Raw genomic sequence first — 16,287 nt, forward strand, 5'->3', positions numbered from 1 at the left:
TTAAGATAGAAGTATAATAATATTTAGATTGGTGCCAGGTACTGAGACGGTGACATTTGTGAGTTCTTTGCCTTTTATGCTTTACAAGAGTGCACAGTAAAACGTCAGAATGTCTCCAGGGGCCACTTGTATGCTATTTGAACTAGCATAAAATCACACATATGCATAATTACAACAGAAAATCTTGTATTTCAGTGTGGAAAGTACATTTCAGAAACTTAAAAATGGTATGTCTAAATCCTAATTAATAGCGTTATATAGATTTCTCAACCTAGAACAAAAGGCCAAGTCTGTAGCTACTTATGCAATGTGGTAAGTAAAGCAGCTTATGCACAGTATGATGTCCCTGGAGTTTTACTTGTGTAAAGAAAACATGTTCTTTGAACAAAGATATTTCTTCAGGGCATATCCATAGTTATCACTGAGAAGAAATATTTCTTCCAATAACAAAGCCACAAAGCCCGGCTGCATTGTTTCTTCCCCCTGGTAACATTTGATTGTTTCATACCATTTTAAGATATTTTTCCATTTTCACACACACACACACACAAAATGATTAGGTCATACAGAAGTAGACCCCATGAAGACATTCCTTGGTCCATTGGAAAACAGTTTTTCTTGACTTTTGACTAAGCAGAGAATAAAAGGTTTTGATCTTACCAAGAAAGGGGACTGTCTTCTGGATATATAAGGCTTGCTGTTATCTTTCTTCCTTGTAGAGTGTTATAAGATGTTCTGGAGTTGGCTTTTCAAACTGCTGTGGCCAAGAGTGAACTGGAAGAAAGATTCTGCCACTGTATGCTCAAAATACCAGATCAGACTTGTATTTGGCTATGAATATAGAAGAATGGAAAAAGAGTGGGAGGAGTAGGGAAGAAGGTGTTTTCCTATACAACTTCAACCAGACAGGCAAAAAGCAAAAATACTTTGTGCAGCTCCATTGGACTGACATATTTGTATAACATTCTGTATTTTAATTCCTTCTAGTGTCATAGGAAATTTTTCTTCAGTTCAAGATGGCTGTGAGAGTTATTTCAGTGGGTGAAACTGAAGTATCTCACCAGAGTGGACTTCAAAATAATATACACCAACCTTGGCTTGAAGTAGGGTGAATTTAGGTTTAGAATAAATTTAGGGATTAATCCCATCCCCCAAACCCTGAAAAAATCCACAAAGTAGTTTCATATCTAAATCAGGTCACAAATATGAAATAGCTTATTATCCTCTGAATAAAGGGAGAAAAATCAACACTACCCTTAGCAGCTGAAATCTTTCCTTGCTCCTAAACCTGAGAGATGCATAACAGAGTTTGAGATAACTTGTTACTAGTACAGGAGAACATTTGCCCTCTTTTATTTGTTATTTTATATATCTAGAGAAATCAATGTAAAACTTGTCAGATATGAAGACCATATATTGCATCTTTGTGTTTCTAGGAATGTGCACATCCAGTGCCCTGGTATGTTGGAGTAAAGAGCCTGAGTTCAGACTGCTCAGCCCAAGTAGAATTTTGTTAAAGACAAGAATTGCCAATATGGAATATTATCCTCTGATGAATAGGAGGGCTTAGCCAATGGGAATTGAAATTGAAATGGGAATAGGTTTGCATACCAGTCTCCCCTGTAGCAAAGTGAAATGATCTTAAATTTTACCTTTTTATTTGCTAGTTTTGTACTTCCATTCAGAAGCATCATGGGGATAGGCACGTGGAGAACTTGATCAAAACTGCTGTTTCCTTTTCCCAAAGGTTTTCAAATTTTCTCTCTTTCAATTGCAATATTTCAATGAAAGTAAATTGCATGTACCCTAGCTAAGCCCCACAATCTCTCTGAATTGAGAAGTTTTGTCTTACATATCACTGGTCTGATTGAGAGGCCTCAGGTAAAAATGCATGATGATCATATGGGCAACAGCAGTACAAAGCTCACAATCCCAGTCCTGTAAAGCTAGTGTCTTAATTATGCATGATTGAAAATTTCTCGTATCGTATAATTATGAGAAAACTGATAAATACATTTACATTTAAGAGAGCAATAGTAACTATTAAACTAATAGCTTGAATTTAGTGCTTGAAACCTCAGTTATTTTTTGTTTTAAAAAGATGGCTTACCTCCATCAATAAAGGGAGGTTAAGGAATAAACAGGGACAGCACCATGTTTGGAATAGGGAGCAGAACTCTCCTTTTGTTTTAACCTCTTACCTGATTTATATTAGTCCTCTGAGCATGTTTTTTTTTTTTTTTAATAACAGGCAACCCATTAAGAAGCATGTTGTATCAATGAATGATTTCTTAGTAGCCTCAATCATAGCAGTCAGAAAGGTGTGTAGTTTCAGGAGTAATAAGAGGGTGAAATCTAACTGTACTATAGAAAGTAATAACTGGGTCTATTAAACAAGACAAAAGTGGCTTAAGTGTACGCCAGCAAAACTAGTATTTTGGAAGTAAATAAAATCAATAATCACAGTCACACATTTCAGGTGTTCAGTAGCTTTTTAATACATTATTTTTAGATAATTTTTGCCACTAAGGCAGCTGTACTGAATTGCACTGGTGTTGACCAACACTAATAATGGTTCCCTGCAGCAAAGGAAACTTCTACTTTGTAGGAATTGACCTGAAAAATTGTTACATCTCTGATGTTGTTTCTCTTTAGCTATTGTATTGATGCACTTTTGAATTCATGTGATTTGAATTAGGTTTTTAAAGGCAGACAGAAAATTATTTACCCTTAGTGGTCTGACTAATCAGTCCAATTAAGTTCCATAATGAACTCTTGCCCCACAAGGTGAATTTATACTTTCTCATTTCACTAAATAGATTTGCCACTAGCTTCCTTATTTAGGGAGAAAAAGAAATTAGGTGCTTTTTTATTCATTATAACACTTCAAATATTGGGAAATAAAGATTCTTGTGGGGCTTTTGGTGTAACCCTTAGAAGCACGTGATGATAGCAAATAAGATAAGAATTATCTACTGCAAGCTAAAGATGTGACAGTAAACTTGCACTTCTTCCCTCTTAAATTAGTCATAACCTTACTTTAAGGGTTATCATGACATTGTTTGGGAAACTATCTTCCAAGTTAAAGGATAAAAGTAACCTTTAAATGTTTTAGAATTGAATTGCTCAGTTCATGCTTAGCAAATTTATTCCCACACCTTTTTACAGTTTATCTCTAAGCCACTTATTGTGAAATCAAGTTGGAAAATTAAATGTTTATTGATTTTTGGCTTAAGAATACAGTAACCATCAACCTTCATTAACCCAATTCCCTTAAAGGGAGTAGTAAATACTGCTATATGCAACTCCTTTTATCTTAAAATTTATCAAGAAACTCTAATCATACTTTCAGAATTACTCTCTAAATGTAAAAGCTCATATACAAAAGGGCTTCCTTTTAGATGAGATTTCCTTGGAAAACAAAGGCAGCATGCTCCACCATTGTTGAGATGTTGGGTTGTTTTCTTTTTTCCAGTGGGAAAGAGAAGTATCCAAAACAAATAAATAAAAAAAACCCTTTAAATTAAAGAAACTGAAGCAGTGCATGGTAATATTCCATTCTTAAGTGACTGAAGCTGCTTTCAAATTCTTCAACTCTTCTATGTAAAATAAAAAAAAAATTAGCATTAAATAAGAAAAACCCTATACTGAAGAGCTCACTTCAGATACTCTATATATTATGTTGGCTTTCCTTAGTGCAGGAAAGATTGTTTACTTGCTGTATGCACATGATATACTGTAATCTCTCTACTCTATTAGACTGATTATATTTTATAAGGTAATAGTGTTAGAATTTCTCATTGTTAAGAATTTTGCACCTGAAATTTTGGAAAAGGCAGCTTGCCATAATATCTATGAATCTTTGGGGATTTGAAGGAGAGATTTTATTTTTTAATGATGATAAAGAAGAACTGTTTTTAAAAACCTAAGCTGAAAACTCTACAGCTATGTGTAAAATTTTGGGGATTTGTTTTCAGTTTTTAGCAGTAAAGCAACATACACTGAAAAAAAAAGATTATGTATCTCCTTTTCCAATTGGTTGACTTTCCTTTCCTTATCTTGTTTTTCTTGGATTAGTCTTATTTTTTCTTCATTTTTCCTCCTTCTCTGTCATTTGATTTTTAAAGTTTGTTTGTGGTTTTTTTTTAAATCTTTGAGATCTTTTTGGACAGGTAACCATTTGACATTAGTCTTTGGGGTTTTCTTTACTTCAATATCCTCCTTTGAAGATGAAACCTGATCTTTCCTATTCCCATAATAGTTTTCTATGGTTGGATTCTTTCATCTTTGACTGTGCATTTTTAGTGGTAATAGTATAATTTTTGTAATCATCTCCATCTAGCCCTAGGATATTTAGGATGATGTCTCTTGCTCCAGATCTTCAGTTCTCCCTTCTAGCCTGGAACCAAAGCCAAACCTCCAACCTTCTGTAAGTTTTCTGCTCCACTGCTTCTACATTCACTAGGTGTGTACTGGTCCCTTCTGGCCCCCTCCCTTCCCCGCAGCACACGAGTCTGTCTGGTATTCCATGTCAGCAGAGGTTCCCTTGATCTTCCCAGGCTCAGACCCCAATTCCCCTCACTCTGCTGGGGGTAAAAGTTCTTGTGACTGGGGCTGAGGCAGCCTCTCAAACCAACTAACCCCAGGGTTTGCCTCTTTTTGTTAAAGTGGACCCTAGACTGGAGGCGTTTGCTCTTCAAAAGGACCAAACTTCATCCTTGGATTTTTCTACTGATCTTCTAAAATTATCCCAGGAAGATCCCTGTTTTGCCCCATTCTTATTTATTTTTATCTGCACTATTTATCTTTTTTTTAGGGGGAGGAATCTGGAGAGCTTGAATTTTTCTGACCTACTCTTCAATCTTCCCAGAATCTTCTCCTTTGATTGTTTTATGGTGATTTTCTAGCATTACTCTCATTTCTCTTCCTATTTTTCCCTCTATTTCTCTTACTTGATTTTCAAAAAACAAAAAACAAAAAACCCCACAACTTTTTGAGCTCTTTCATGGCCTGAGATCAATGCCTGTTTTTCTTAGGGGCTTCAGATGTAGGAGATTTGACTTTGTTGTCTTCTTCTGAACATGTGCTTTTATCTTCATTGTCACTAAAGTAAGTTCTACAGTCAGGTTTGTTTGCTATTGTTGCTCATTTTCCCCAGCCTATTACTTGACTTTTTGACTCTGTCAATGTAGGTCTCAGCTTCTAGTGTGGAGAACAAACTCTCTTAAGCTTCAGGCATTTTGTGTAGCTGTTTTCATAGATAACTCTAGGCATCTGTAAATTTTCTGTTCTTCCAAAGTTGTATGATTTAAGAAGAGACATATACTTCTCTCCTGGACCGTGCTGTAGTCTGTGAGCAACGACAAGCACTCTTTTCTATCCTGGAACTGTGAGGAGGGACCCCTCTCCACTGTTACCACAAGTTCTGCTATGCTAGTGCTCCTCCTCATCCTGGGACTGTTACCTAGGACTGCCAACCAGATCCAAGTATGGACAAAACCACAGAGATCTTCCCTAGTGCTAGCAAAGACACTCCTGTAATCTCCTCCTCAGTTATTCAGTCCCCTCACTGTCACTGTGTTAAGAGCTCCAGAAGCACTGCTGCCACTATCATTGCTGATTCAGTCACTCTCAACACCTGCTCCTGCTTGGTTTTCTGCGGCTGGGGCTATGCTGGTGCAACTGGTGCTAGACTGCTCCTCTCTCATCCAGGTCTGACAGGTCTTTCATGCTGAACTTCTAAACTGTCTTTAGAATCTCTGATGAAATCTGAGAAATCTGGAAACTGTCACTGCTGCCAGTGATTCAGTTCTCTGTGACTTGTTCTGGGTTTGTTGGGACCCAGTCTACACTACCACAGCCAGCACTGGACTGTATTCTCTCAACTTGGTGCAACAGACCTTTCCTTGGGTTGGAAATTTGCTTCACTCTGTTTTTTGTGGTTTCTTCTGTACTAGAATTTATCTATAATCATTTTTGTAAAGGAGTTATTTGGAGGAATTTTGGGGAGAGCTCAAGTTTCTTTATTCCACCATCTTGACTCTGTCCCCACCACTCTATAGATGAGCAAATTGAGGATAAAACTGAGTGGAAAGGACTTGTAAGGTCACAAAACTAGCAAATTTTATAAAAATGGCTTAAACTTTGATCTCCTCCAATCTAATTCCCTACTTCTACAACTAAGCCATGCTGCTTCCTATTATTGAAGTGATTCCTCTTATCCAGTGCTATTAACCTTTCACTCTAAGGCTTGTGTATTCTTACCAATTAAGTCATTAATTCCTGACCTGCAAATGCAACTAGATTATCTGGTGAGGTCTAAGTGTTGTCATGTCCTGGTACAAACATAGATCATATAATGAGACTGAATTATTGAATAATTGAAAGATGCCTCATTTCTTTTAATTGGTGGCCCTAGAGGGAGTTTACAAACAATTACATAGTTATAGTATATTGAAAAGATTCATGAATTTTGAGACAGAGGACCATGAGTCTATTCTTTGCCATTCTCCTACACATACACACAAACATTCCAAAGAAGAATGTGGCAAGATCACAGATTTAGAGCTGTAAAATACTTTAGAAGTCATCTAGTCCAAATACCTTATTATGTAGATGAGGGAGTTGTGGTTCCAGGAAATTAAATATCTTGCCTAGTATGACATAATGAATGACAACACTAGAATTTAAACAAAGATCCCCTTTTTCTAAATTCAGTGACCTTTCTACTACACTACAATTCTTCTGCTGTGCCACACTTACTCCCTGTAGTGTTTATGTGTAAAAGTTCTGGTTTGGAGAGTGTAGCAGACAAATGATTTCCTTTACAATATTCTTGAATGAGCAGGAAGCAGCCTGGTAAAGTGAAATGAAAACTGCCTTGCACAACAGGAGAAACTGATCCTCTTCCCAACTCTGCCATTAAATGATCATGTGGTACTTCAGTTTTGTCTTTTGTAAAATTAAAGGGTTTGACTCAAAGCTCTCAATATTTACTTGAACATCATATGTTCCAGGTTCCCTCCAGTTTTGATTTCCTATATTCTGCTTCCAATAATTTAAGATTAGCCAGCTTACTGGGGAATTGAGCATGGGGTAAGCAGATTTATCATGTATTTATAATATTGGATAAAAGATAAATGACTTGAATTCTACACTATTATATGTAAAATTTTGATAAGTTTATATATTTAGGGTTGGAAGTCATCTCAAAAGCTTTCTAGCCGCACAAATAATAAATATAAGAACTGAATTTGAATTCAAATATATTGATTCCAGAAGACCTAGACTCTAAGTCCTAGAAGAATCCTATCAAGAATTTGGGTAGATTATGGAGCACTTCTAGGAGGAAATAGATAAAAATTGTAGCAGTTAAGATGGTATGGGTAGTTATGATATGCATAGTAGAAGGAAAGGAGAAGGATCATTGAGTTCCTAGATTCTTTGATTAATCGCAGTTAGTAACCTTTTTACTGAGAGGCTTCTGGGGGGGGGGGGGGGGGTGAGTGCCTCGGTAGAAGCTCAGATTTAGAAGGTAACATAGATATTAGGATTGCAGATTGGTTCTACATGTATTTTCCAAGTTCAGAAGTTCCCAGTTAAGAAAAGACTAGAGGCCAGTGTAGAGCTGACTTTATTTTCCATTGAAAACAGGGAAGTCCCCATACCCCTCAATCTAAACACAGAAGAAGATTCTAAGAAGCACTGAGCTAAAGGAAAGTGTTGATAATGGTTCATTCAGTATTTGCCCACCTCAAAGGGTCAGCATTTTCCTTTGTGTTTCAGGTTCAATTTTCCATTACTTTTCCTGAAAAAAACAAAGGCAATGATTATGGCAATGATTAATAGTATAAATGAATAAGTCTGTATGTATATGTACAATGTGTGTATTTTCTATGTACAAAATCAGGCTCCCATGAACCTTAGTTTTTCCATGAGGTGGTCATGACTATAGCTACTGCTACATTTTCCCAGAATGCTATAGGACACAGACAATTTTTTACTTTTTCTATAAGCCTCGTACTTACCAAGGTGCCAGGTATATAGTAAGTGCTTACTTGATATTTATGTGTGATTTAGTACAGAGAGACATGAGATTGGAGTCAGAACACTTGAATTCAATGTCTGGCTCAGGCATACATGAGGAATACTCCTTTGGACAAGTTATTTAACCTGTCTGAGGCTCAGTTTTCCCCTCTGTAAAATAAGGGAGGGCAGACTTGCACTACTCTCCTGACTCAAAAATGGGTATTATACAATGTGTTTTATAAATTCTGAATCACTACAGAAATGTGAACAATTGTTAATTAAAAGGTAGTATAGCATAATGTCTACAAGGTTGGTCTTGAAGCCAGTAAGACTTGGGTTCAAATACTGTCTTTCTTATAGATATAGATTTCTAAATTTCTCAGTGTCCCCAGATGACTCTCAAAAATAAAGTTACAAATGAATTACTGATGTGCATTGGTGGAGGACATTTCCATCTTTAGAATTAAAAACAATCAGGATATCACAGATCTGGATTCAATGAAGAGGTGAATCCTGCTGGTCTTGAATGTAGCACCCTGTTTCTGGAAGGTTAAGTTAACTTTCTCTAGACTCCTTTTCTCACTAGGACCAGTCTGAAATGGAGAGAATCCAAGTCTGGTGCTAAGGGCTATTGTCTATTCTGAGAGCTAAAGAACAAATTGAAAATCCCCAAGGAAATATCAAATTAGAAATCCTGAAAACAAAAGGAGAAATTAATGAAATTGAAATTAAGAGAACCATTGCACTAATAAATAAAACTAAGAATTGGTTTTATGAAAAAAAACAATAAAATTGATAAATATTTGGTCAATTTGATTAAAAAAAAAGAAAGAAGAAAACCAAATTATCACTGTAAAAATGAAAAAGGTGAACTCATCTCCAATGAGGGGAAAATTAAAACAATAATTAGAAACTACTTTGCCCAACCGTATGCCCTTAAATTCAATAATCTAAATGAGACAGATGATTATTTTAAAAAATATAAATTGCCCAGATTAACAAAAGAGGAAGTTGAATACTCAAATAAGCTCATCTCAGAAAAAAAAAAATTGAACAAGCCATCAATGAACTCCCTAGGAAAAACTCTCTAGGGCTGGATGGATTTCAAAGTGAATTTTATCAAACATTTAAAGAACAGGCAATTCCAATAACATATAGACTGTTTGGGAAAATTGGGAAAGAAGGAGTACTCCTAAAGTCCTTTTATGATACAAATATGGTTTTGATGCCTAAACCAGGAAGAACCAAAACAAAGAAAGAAAACTATAAACTAATTTCTCTAATGAATATAGATCCCAATATTTTAAATAAGATTTTAGCAAAAAGAGTACAAGAATTTTCACGAGAATAACACATTGTGATCAGGTAGGATTTATACCAGGAACGCAGGGTTGGTTCAATATTAGGAAAACTATTAACATTATTGATAATATCAACCACAATACTAACAGAAACCACATGATTATCTCAATAGATGCAGAAAAATCTTTTGACAAAATACAACATGCATTCCTATTGAAAACATTGGGGTGCATAGGAATGAATGGTGCTTTCCATAAAATAATAAGCAGTATCTACCTAAAACCTTCAACAAGCATTATGTGCAATGGGAATAAACTATATGCATTTCAAATAAGATCAGGGGTGAAACAAGGATATCCATTATCACCACTGTTATTCAATATGGTATTAGAAATATTAGCTGTAGCAATAAGGGAAGAAAAATAAACTGAAGGAATTAGAATAGGCAAAGAAGAAAATTAGTTGTCACTCTTTGCAGATGATATGATGATATACTTAGGGAATCCCACAAAATCAAGTAAAAAACTACTTGAAATAATAAAAAACTTTGTCAAAGTTGCAGGTTACAACATAAATCCACAGAAATCTTCTGCATTTCCATATATCAATACAAAAAAATCCAACAGCAAGAGATAGAAAGAGGAATTCCATTTAAAGCTAGGTTAGACACCATAAAATATTTTATATTTTATAAAGTCTATCTACCAAAACAAACCCTATATAAACACAATTACAAGATACTTTTCACACAAATAAAGTCAAATCTAAATAAGTGGAAAAACATCATTTGCTGGTGGGTAGGCCAAGCCAATGTAACAAAAATGACAATTGTACCTAAATTAATTTACTTATTCAGTGCCATACCAATCAAACTATAAGATAATTATTTTGTAGAAATAGAAAAAATAATATCAAAATTCATCTGGAAAAACAAAAGGTCCAGAATATCAAGGGAACTAATGAAAATAAATGCTAGGGCAGGTGGTCTAGCTCTACCAGATCTCAAACTTTATTATAAAGCAGCAATTATCAAAATCACTTGGTACTGACAAAGAAACAGAAGGGTAGATGAGTGGAATAGATTAGGTGCTCAAGACACAGTAGTCAATGAATATAGTAATCCAATGTTTGATAAGCCCAAGGACCCCAGCTTCTGGGGTAAGAACTCACTGTTAGACAAAAAATGCTGGGAAAACTGGATAACAGTGTGGCAGAAACTAGGCATAGCCTAATGCCTGACACTATACACAAGAATAAAGTCCAAATGGGTACATGATAGGGTATAAAGACTGACACTATAAACAAATTAGTGGAGCAAGGAATAGCATATTTATCCAATATATGGAGAATGGAAGAATTTTTGACTAAACAAGAAATAGAAAACATTATGAAGTGCAAAATGGATAATTTTTATTACATTAAATTGGAAGGTTTTTGCACAATGAAGCTCAATGCATCCAAGATTAGAGAGGAAGTAGATAACTGGAAAAGAACTTTTACAACTCGTGTCTGTGACAAATGCCTCATTTCTAAAATATATAGAGAACTGAGTCAAATGTTCAAGAATACAAGTCTTTCCTCAGTTGACAAATGATCAAAGGATATTAACAGGCATTTTTCAGATGAACAAATTAAAGCTATCTATAGTCATATGAAAAATTGCCCTAAATCACTATTGATTAGAGAGATGAGAATGAAAACAACTCTGTGATACCACATCACACCTATCACATAGGCTAACATGATAAAACAGAAAGATGATAAATGTTAGAGAAGATATGGGAGAGTTGGAACACTAATTCCTTCTTGGTGGAGCTGTGAGCCATTCTGGAGAGCAATTTGGAATTATGCCCAAAGGTCTACAAAAATGTGCATAACCTTTGACCCAGCAATATCCCTTCTAGAACTGTATCCCCAAGAGATCACAAAAATGACAAAGGGTCCCACATGTGCAAAAATATTTATAGCAGCTCTCTTTGTGGTAGCCCCAAACTGGAAATCAAGGGGATGCCCACCAATTGTGAAATGACTGAGTAAATTGTGGTATGTGAATGTAACGGAATACTATTGTGCTATAAGAAATAATGAACAGAAAGACTTCAGAGAGGCCTGGAAAGTCTTATATGAACAGATGCTGAGTGAAAGAAGTAGAACCAGGAGAACTGGTTCAAACAAAGCAACAACCACAGTGTGTGAGGAATTTTTCTGGTAGACTTAGTACCTCATTCTAATGGGACTTAAAAAATTCCAAGTGGTTTCTCAAGGCAAACTGCCTTCCACATCCAGAGAAAGCACTATGGAATTCAATCACAGAATGAAGCAGATCATTTTCTTTTTTACTATACTTTTTCTCCTGATTTCTCCCATTCATTTTAATTCTTCTATGCAACATGACTAAGGTGAAAATGTATTTAATAGGAATGTATGTGTAGAACCTATATATAATTGTATACCGTCTCAGAGAGGGAGTGGGGAGGTGGGGGGAAGAAGAGGTAGGGAGAGAAAAAGATCTAAGATATATGGAAGTGATTGTAGAACACTGAAAACAAATAAAATTTTAATAAAAGAGGGAAAAGAATAATCGATTTTACTTACTTATTTGCTTCTCCAAACAAACACATGTTGTTATAGGTTTTTCCATCAGAGCCACAAACAGGGTCAGATAGTGATGGACAGTTGTTTTGGTCCTCTGATGACTTCTTGTTACCATTCTGGAAAGAGAAACATAATGAGCCTAATCTAGAATAGCCATTTTAGATGTATGTTTAAATAGTCAAAAGGCTGGGAAAGAAGCAGTCACAGACAGGTTGGTAAACATGGTGCTTCAACTCAGTTTGGAAAACTTCATCTTTTTTAGGACTGTTTCAATCCCCTCTGGTGCAAAAGGAGAGGCTTATAATAGGTCATCTGTAAGTGTTCTTCCAGCTCTACTGGTGAGTGTTCTTTTAGACTGGATCTTACCAGGGCAGGAAGAACCACTGGTTCTCAATGCTAATTGGTATGGGAGCTTTAACTTACTCTGTTTTTCTTCCAACCTGGGTTGATTTGGCTTTCTTCAGGCATCTTGATTAACCTAACCCTTGGAGATTAATTTCTCCTAAGGCAGAATGTTCTCAACACATTAATTCAGAACTCAGTGTGAATACCCAATTTGATTTTGCTCTACTGTAGCACAGAAACCTAGAACTTAGTGATTTACCAGCCTCAACCCCCCTAATATTAGAATTACAGGAATGTGCCACTAAGTTAAGTTTCCCAAGCTATATTCTAAGAACTATTTCAATTCTGACATTCTCTGTTTTATATTCTATGGTTCCTTCCAGTTTTGGTATTCTATATTACGTTAGAGATTCATTTGTTAAATAGGAATTCAAACTCAATCTCTAGAGATTTCTTCCCTTCTATTGCTATGTGAGTCTTTTTTTTTTCATATATGTACTCTAAGAAAATTTCCCCCCCTTTTTTTTCTTAAAGTCGCAGCCTTGCCAGATTCTGACTAGGTGTTTCTTTTAGTGACATCAATGAAACAAACAAATAAAAACCAGTGGTACTCACTTGGATCTCCATTATGTTGCCAGCAGGAGATTTAGCCATATTTTTCTCTTCTTCTTGATCAGCAGTAGACCCTGGTCTCACTTTCTGGTTAGAGATACCTGGTTTCTCATTTTTACTGGAGCCACCTGCCTTCCCGAGTTGGCTAGCAGCATCTGAAGATAAAGCATAGATGCAAAAGTTAAGTTGAAACTATCTCTTGAAATATTTAATCTAACCCTCTCTTCACTAATTAATTATAATAGTAACTCACGTTCCCTCTAGGAACTTGGTTCTCATTTGTGTTTGTTTACATTGAACTATCCAGTTTTTTCCCCTAAATTCCTGTTTGCTCTTCCTCTGTCTCTCTTTAGAGCTTCCACCTATTACAGGAACAGTTCCTCAGTGTTCTTCATTGATTATCTAGTCTACATTATGAACCAGCTTTTAGCACAATGCCTGGCATGTAGTAAGCACTTCACATGCTTGTTGACTAACTGACCTCACAGAATAAGAATATCATAATTTTAGGACTAAACGGGATCTCAGAAATCCTCTAGAGTCAAAAATCCAGAGCTATAGACTTTCTCATTTTAGAGATGAGGAAACTGAGAACAGAGAGTTTAAATGATTTCCTCAGTGTCACAAAGTAAGAGAGATGCCTCCTAAATTCACATCCTCTGAGATCAAATCCCGTGTTCTTCCCACCCTACCACATGTTAGCAAGAAGTTCCTTCACAGCAACCACTATATATGGTGTCCTTTGTTGAATTCATTCATTCAAGCCCCAAATGTCCTCACTGTCTTCAGACCCACATATCCAACTTCCTTTGGGTATTTTCACCTCTGTATCCTGCTAGTAGCTTTAACTCAACAATTTCAAGACCAGATCACATTTGAGTTAATAAATAGAGCTCAAGGATCAGGAAGGGATCCTTAGTCCAAATACTGAGCTTACATTGCATTTTATCTATTTTATTAACTCTTAGATGTTATTGTATTTTTAAATGAAATAAATTAATTTTATTTTTATATTTGTTCACATATAAAACATATCTAGGTTTTGGACAACTTAGTAGAAATAACAGAAACGAGAGAGAGAAAGAGAGAGACAGAGAGAGAGACAGAGACAGAGAGAGAGAGAGAGAGAGAGAGAGAGAGAGAGAGAGAGAGAGAGAAAGGGAGGGAGTTGAAATTTGTCAAAAGACCTAATAGGTTCAAGTTTTGCCTTGTCTCTTGTTAGTTCTGTTAACCTTACAGAGTTGTTCCACTCTTATGAAGTGTTTGAACTAGCCTCTTATTAAATTCCTCCTCAGGTATGGGATTCCGTAGAAAAGATATTTTGTGTGTGTTTAGATACATTAATCTTCCTTTTTTTGTCAAAATGCTTTGGGAAAAATAATTTGATACAGGGGTTTTGAGTTAAATGGACAAAAAAAGTCTCTTCCTTTCCTTCTCCTTGTCTTTGGTTTAGTAGTCCAGATGGTAAAATGTTATGTAAGACTTAATATTTCAAAGAGATGTGAGTCCTTGCCTGACTGAAGGCAGAGGAGTGGGCTGTCTGATCTTACTCATAAGACTTTAGAAGTGGAAGGAATCTCAGAAATCATGCTTGTAATAAGTAGAAGAGCCAAGATACAAGCGCAGGAAGTCTGTGTTTAATAGAATTGATTTTAGATAAGGATTGTACTAGGTGACCACTGATATCCCTTTCATTTCAGAAACTGTGGCATTCTCTCCTCTAACTCTAAATAGAGAACTCTTTTAGAGTCCTTTCCCCTTCTAAAACCTGGGTTCTCTGGACTATTACACCGATTTTTCAAGTGATTTTGGTCAATCAAGTCTTTAAGAATGCCAATGTTCTCATTTAAAAAATGAGGAGTTTTGAATAGTCGATTTCTCAAAGGCTCTTCCAGTTACAATAATCTTTGGGTTTGTGGCAAGAACACTATACTTGACATTAAAAGACTTGGTTTCAGATTTTAGATCCATCATTTTCTGATGCTCTTAGTCACTTCCTCTCTTTCTGGATCTCAACTTTTTCATATGGAAAGTGATGATAAGACTTAAAACATCAAAGACTATGAACATTGAAAGTAACTTCAGTGGCCATTTTATACAAACTATATGTTACATAACAACACATCTGACAGGTGTTGCCTAAGACCTCCAGGGAGCAGGACTTTCTTCTACCCCCACTTCTCAAGACAGCCCATTCCTCTTTTAGGGTATTCTATTCTTAAGACTTTTTTTCCTAGCCTCAAGTCTAATTTTGCCTAATAGTAAATTTCACTGTTTACTCCTAGCTGGACCTACTCAGGCTAAAGAGAACAAATCTAATTTTTCTCATATGACATCTAATCTAAATGATTCCAAAATATTATATAAATAAAATCCTAAAAAACTGTAAGATTTACTCTTTTGGGTTTTATCAGTATAGGGAAATCCCAGTTTGAAAACTTCCTATATGAGAACATATTGACAAATCATTTGTAACTTTATCTTTTTATGTTTTTTTGATTAATTAATTCATTTTAGTTTTCAACATTCACTTTTATAAGATTTGGAGTTCTGAATTTTCTCCCCTCCGACCACTCACCTCTCCCCAAGATAACTTGCAATAGGCTATACATGTGCAATTATATTACACATATTTTTACTTTAGCCACGTGTAACTTAGTCTTAAAGTTGTCTGGAAGTACTGACTTGGGTAATGCAGTTAATATGTGTGAGAGGTAGGGGCTTGAATCAAGGTCTCCTTAACACTGAAGCTAGCCAACTATATTATGTTACCTCTCAAGTTATTATACAGAATGATGATGAAAATGATAAGATATTTTGCTCAGTGGATAGAGAGCAGGCTTCAGCATCAGAACAATCTGGATCAAGCCCTGCCTCTGATACATGCTACCAGTATAAACTTAGAAGAATCACTCAAATTTACAGTGTCTCAAGCAATACTCTAAGACTACAAATTGAAAAACAAGCAAAACAAAACTTGCTGATCTTCATGTGTAAATGGAATTTCTACACCAGTATTTCCCTGCACAGGTGAAATCATATTCTTATTACATTTTATCTATCAAAAATTTCTCTAGGGGAGTGGAGACAAGGTGATGGAGAAGAGAGATGGACCTACTCTAGCTCTTCCTCCACAGTCCATAAAATACCTGTAAGAAATGACTCTAAACAAATTATAGAGCAGCAGAAGTCACAAAACGACAGAGTAAAACAGATTTCCAGTACAAGGTAACCTGGAAGGCCAACAAGAAAGGTCTATCACATCAGCACACAGGGGGCTGAACAGAACACAGTCCATGAAGCCCAGTCTAGCCTTGGCCATGCAGCACTGGCAGGAAAATATCCGGAAGAGGTCTTGGGGGCAGAATCCTCAGCAGCAGCTGTGACTCTTAGATCTCTCAACCG

This window comes from Notamacropus eugenii, chromosome 1 (genome assembly GCF_028372415.1).
Source record: "Notamacropus eugenii isolate mMacEug1 chromosome 1, mMacEug1.pri_v2, whole genome shotgun sequence".
Taxonomy (NCBI): domain Eukaryota; kingdom Metazoa; phylum Chordata; class Mammalia; order Diprotodontia; family Macropodidae; genus Notamacropus; species Notamacropus eugenii.